The sequence below is a fragment of the Leguminivora glycinivorella genome, chromosome 20 (assembly GCF_023078275.1).
Source record: "Leguminivora glycinivorella isolate SPB_JAAS2020 chromosome 20, LegGlyc_1.1, whole genome shotgun sequence".
Classification (NCBI taxonomy): Eukaryota; Metazoa; Arthropoda; class Insecta; order Lepidoptera; family Tortricidae; genus Leguminivora; species Leguminivora glycinivorella.
This window is the reverse complement of record NC_062990.1, coordinates 14,178,269-14,184,261: the sequence shown is the minus strand read 5'-3', so window position 1 is coordinate 14,184,261 and position 5,993 is coordinate 14,178,269. Positions and strand designations below refer to the sequence as shown.

General features: G+C 35.2%; 1 long non-coding RNA gene across 1 annotated transcript; it reads left to right on the top strand.

The window, feature by feature from the left end:
* Positions 1–4,645: 4,645 nt before the first annotated feature.
* On the top strand, positions 4,646–5,993 carry LOC125237087. Its single transcript, XR_007178283.1, has 2 exons — positions 4,646–5,344; positions 5,556–5,993. It is a non-coding gene; the product is annotated as an uncharacterized LOC125237087 (long non-coding RNA).

Sequence of the window (5,993 nt, the reverse complement as noted above, 5' to 3'; positions counted from 1 at the left end):
GGTACCAGTTATCACTATAACCACATATATTGTAGCAATTTGGATTATATCTACTAATTTCGAGTACCCAAAAATATAGTATCTAAAAATGGGCAAATTCTTCATGTTCGGTCTGAGGAAAATGGTCAAAAATGGTTTTATTTCTAGTAAAGTATAAATTAAATGCATTTTATTCTATTTTGGTATATATTATTGATCCGATGGTACTCAAAAACTATTAAATTTTAATTTCACTTTCCGTGTATAGCACGGCAAAATTTGCCGATGCCGTACGGCATCAGTAGCCGAGTATGTTGTCTTTTCAAATGATATAATATTACGTGTACTATGTTTAATTCCTCTTATGTTTTAGCATTTTGATTACAGTTTTAGACTATTATTGTCCTATTTCAACATATCTAGTGAAATTGCTTCAAGAAAAGTAAGGTTTTGAGTTATAAAATCTATGTTGGTCCTCTTGCCCATACAGTATATCAAGGTTCAACCCACTTGGTTATAAATTAATTTCTAACAACACTGGTTGAGATTAAGATAGGATGATGGCGTGGTACGATGATGCTTTTTACAGCTAAGAAATCTCAATACCAGTATCAATATAATTAAAAGCTTCATATAGTATAACCTTACACCGGAGCTTCATATACCTCGTTTTTAGCCATTATAGAACAATTAGGATGTCAATGCTACATTGTGATGAAGATTTTGGTCACTTAGTGGTTACTAATAATATACAGATATATTCAGACTGTTTCACAAACGGTTTACAACAAAATTAGTGAGATCAATATAAAGCAGTTGGCTATGTCTGGAATCTACCTAAACAATCAATCATTTTCTGGTACCATGCGCTGAGGGTGTACCTCCTAGATGGGTCTTATAATAGTGTAAAAAACAATCCAGATAACGTAGTTGCCAGTACGATTTAGGCCTAATGTACGTAAAACTTACAAGTTACATAAATATTTAAAAAATAACAACTTGTAATTGTTGACACGGTACAAGGCTAGAGGTGCCATACGGCATCAGTATTTTTCTCCAAAACTATTGGTCCGATTTAAATTTTAACTTTCGGTCTCTGATCCTGGAAAGAAATATAGTAATATATTTAAAAATTATCAAAATCGGCGACATGAAAAAAAATCAGCCGTTAATGGGTTCAATCGTCCCAAATCGTAAATGTTTGTTTTTATGGCACACAATGAAATAAATAAATTGTGTTGGATGGATAGCAAAATTAAAAATACGAACGCAAGTTTAATAGTTTCAATGCTTGAATTGTCAAAAATGCGTTACTTAATGTTAGTGCGAAAATTGGGAGTTCGAATTGTTTATCGTTTTATTTCGTTGTAGTAGTGTTTTTTCGCAACTGTATAATAATTACGATAAATAATATTAAAACTGTTTTACAGATGGTTTATTTAGCATTTTGTATATATAATGAAACGTTTTTATTTTTAGGTTTGTATGAAAGATTAAAGATTTAATTATGCGACCGAGTATGTTAAAGGGGTATAATAAACAGCCTTTTTTTGTTCAAAATAATAATCAAGGTTTTTGACTTCAAGAAAGGTAACTAACTTCCAAGGAACAAATTACGTTTAGTCAAATGACATATGACCTGAAGTGACTACTAATATGACGAAATAACTAACTTCCAAAGAACAAATTATCTTTACTCAAATGTCATATGACCTGAAGTGACTAATATGATAAAATAATTATAAAAATATATTTGTTTTACAGTTTGGGCAATTCGCTGTTTAAGCAATCCTGATTTGTTTTTTTGGAATAAATTTAAATATGTAATTCAATTGGCAAATATGGGACATAATAAAACTGCGTTGGTTATAAAGCCATGACACCAATATATTTACTTGTTGGAAACACATCAAATATTCGACAAGGGAGTAAAATCATAAACAGGGTTACTATTAAGTTACGTATAATGAAATAGTAAAACATATCTACTAATTTTTAATTACAATTTCATTAGTCCATTTCATCAATTTATTCAGGTAGTTTTCATTGATTAATTTCATAGTTAAATTCAAATAATTATTATGAAATAATCAGACATAAACAGTGTTGTTGTCGAGTTATTACGAAACACTAAAACATATTAACTTTTTAAATACATTTTTTATTAATCCATTTCATAAATTAATTCAGATAATTTTCATTGAATAATTTCGTAAATTAGTTCAGGTATTTATATTTATTAAATAATCAGATTAAGGCACTTAAAATAATTACATAAATTAATTCAGGCAATTATTATTATTATATAATCAGATCAAGGTACTTATCTCTGTTCGTGGCGCTGGTAGAACTAAAAGTGACCGCTCGCCAGCGAGCAGCCCCTTTTATAACCAACTCAGGTAAAGTGGCCGGATCGACCCGGTTTTCTTGTCAATTAGAATTATTGCTTTAAATTTAAATGTTTGAGTGAAAAGTACCTTCAAATGTTACATTTTTAAATATTATGATGACAAATCCAACAGTTTCATGAATTGTGAAACATGCAGGCTTGGGACAGCAAATGGGCTTAAGCGAAAAAATAAAATAGAAAAAGCGAAACAACTGTCGGCCGTAGCTAAGAGGAAGCAACCTGGAAGCAACAGAGTTCAGTTCAGAGCGTTTAGCCCTGGATATCTACATATTGAACCAAAACGACTTAGTAAGACGATAATGTTCTTAAACATACATATTATTTAATATACTGAATCGATTTTTGTGGGTAGACAATGTGACCTTCGAGGGCTGAAGACTGAGGATACGATATAGCTAAACAGATTACTTTATGAGGATAAAGAATATTCCTAATAAGTAATGATGCATATACTTAAGACTGATTGTTTTGCATAAAGGTTTTAAATAAATAATGTGGATAAAAAAGTACAATATTTTCTTTTTCAAATCATATCATTTATTGAGTGCAAACTAAGTTACATTTCACCTTTGTATTTGAGGTTTACAGTTTTGAGCCCTGGCAGGATTGAATGTTGAAGGCAATGATGCTTAGAGTATACATATAATATAATTAGTCGATATTTAATCATGTTCATGGTTCTTAACTGAAAAGTATACCCTACTGTTATAGGTAATATGGCATTGAAATTAGGGCATGTAAACAGGTAAATAATTGTATGGGAAATTGGGAATTACTGAGAAATCGGTAACTAACAAGTTATTTTCATACAAACTATTTATCGATTACATTCCCTAACTGAAATTGAGGCTAATCGTGATTCCACATTGGGTGCAAGGACAATGAATGTGTAATGGCCGCTGTACACATATGGCCAACGGTTCCACCAACCCCCTTGGCCAAGCGTGTAGAGGGCTCTTGGCCGTATGTTGGCAGTTGGCGCTTGCGGTGGCCGGCCCTCTACACGCTTGGCCAAGGGGTTTCACCAAGGGTTGGTGGACCCGTTGGCCACATGTGTACAGCGGCCATTAGGATATCGATCACTTGCGCGAGCGAAGCCGCGCGGGTACGTCTAGTTAGACAATAAGTACCAATCACCACCTTCAATCAAGAAACCTCAACCATAAAATTAGAGAAACTTTTACTTGGTGTACTTACCCTTGTTTCGCCGACAAACTTTTCATCGAATATCATTTCATCGACAACAAATCATCGAAAGTTTAGTTCGAGTAAAATTGTTTCGAGTAATTTTGTTTCAACTACTATTTATTTGAAATCTTCTTAGTTATTATAAATACTATTCAACTAATATTTCTTCATCGCTGATTCATTTCAAAGTTATTCAAATAGCAGAACTACAAATCATCGCAATTCATTTATTCGACGTATTATTACAAAACTTTCTCATTTGTCCTACTACACATTATTTTATATAGATGTTTTTATTCGAGGAAACTTCAAATTGTCGATTTCATCGTGGCACATCACATACGTCCATAATTAAACTATGACCATTGGTTTATATCCTATATTAGAGTAGATTTAGGTTAGAAGTGTGATCACTGATCACACAGAAACAAACGGATTACCAAGGAGGTTTAGGTTAGGTTAGAATACGACCTTCACAACAACGAATGGCTTTTAAATTAGGTTTAGGTTAGGTTAGAACTGTGACCACACAAAAAAACAAATAGTTTACAGAGTAGGTTTAGGTTAGGTTCGACCTGTGATTTACACAGAAGCAAACGTATTGCAGAGTAGGTTTAGGTTAGGTTAGAACTGTGACCACACACAAAAACAAACAGTTTTCAGAGTAGGTTTAGGTTAGGTTTGAACAGCGACCCCACACACAGTGACCAATCAAACGTTGACAAATTGTAAAATTTTAGACAAACTCATAATTAAAATATAATGTTATGCGTAATGAATTGTATTTAATGTAAAACAAAATGAAATGAAAAAACACGAAACGAAATACCGCGAAGCATACTCGGAATAAATTAGGTATCTACGAAATAAAAGTCTACGGTTTGATTTTACTTGTATCAATTATTCTACGATATAAACTGTCGATGAAATGAAATTATTTGAAACGTTGTCTTTGAAATAATATTCGAAGAAGCGTCTGTCGGCGATTCAAGGGTAAACCCTTTACTTGTACATGCAATTGCAATGATTTGCAAAAATATGAAAATAGCCAAAGTGCCAAACTGTAACAATAAAATTTCATTCTCCTTAATAAAGTAATAAATTTAAGAATGCAAGGCGTAGGTTACGCCTTCTACCGCCCTCTGTCGGAAATCGGCAGGAAGTCATCGACCGTGAGCTGTCTGATCCTGGATCGGCCTTCCTCGCCATCTAGCGTGGGATAGCTGCACTCTTGTATTCCTCTATGGACTTACGTGGATCATAGTTGCCATTTTGAAAAAATAGAAGTAAATCGTCATCGGGCGTTTGCCTTCCTTCCTTTTATTCGTAACCAGACTTAATTATGGTTTTTTTTTAAGCTCCGCGTTAATCGCGAAGAGTTTAGTATTATATTTTATTGTTGACTTAATTTCCATTGAACGTCCGGAGCCGGCTGTTTGCGGTGCGAGCCGATTTAGGCTTGGCAACACTAGTCCCGTCCAAAATGGCGAATGAGATGGGATTTCTTTTTGCCGGAGAGAGAGTTGAAGGGATATCGTTGGCCCAAGCCAAAATCGGGCGCAATCGCCCGTTTGAGTGAGTTTCAATAGTGATTCGGTTGTGTATTTCTTTTTAGTTGGTTAGTTTCTAACGAAGCGTTGCATATTTTCCAGCCCCGGAATCGGACGTGAATAAAACCATGTTCTGATGGTGATAGGCGACGCCCAGCGTGCCCGGATGTCGAAATAGGTGCAATTTTGCCCTCTGCTGGCCCTTTCTCCATCAACGGTAAGTCATACATTTTTTAAACCTTGTTGGAAGCCAACTTGTTCCGTAGGTTATGTATATCTTCCAAATTAGCAGTAGGTCGTTTCACAGAACGCGTTGTCGTTCGAAATTTAAATTCCTAGGTAGCCCCCGTGTCCTGCGGGCGGTATAAACCCCCCTTACGGGCACCATTTTTAGGAATTTTACTTACAGACTGGTATAACCATTCCAGGGTTCACGCCGCGTCGCCTAAACCTCGCGCCGGCCGCGAGAGGTTCCCCTGGTATCCCGGTAACTTGTGGGCAGCAGATTGCTGCTGTTCTACCTACTCCCGTCGTTTCACCCCAAGGCTGCTGACGTGGCAGTTGTGGTGTTTCGAGGTCAGATCTTTCCACGTTTACTTATTGACTGAATGAACCGGCCTTTCGGTTCTGGCGCCCTTCCGTGTAACTACCTTAATATATATTGACCGCTGTATCCGTTTCTACCAGTAATGATAATTTAGAGCTCGCTGACCCACGTTTGTTCCCTTAAAATATAAACTCAACATTATTGTTCTCGTGAGCTAGCCCTCGGCAAACAATTGTTACCGTGTATCTAGGATAACAAATTAGCATAAACAATTTAGATTTTTTTTCCTGAATTCAATAAATACCTGGTTCCTCTTCAA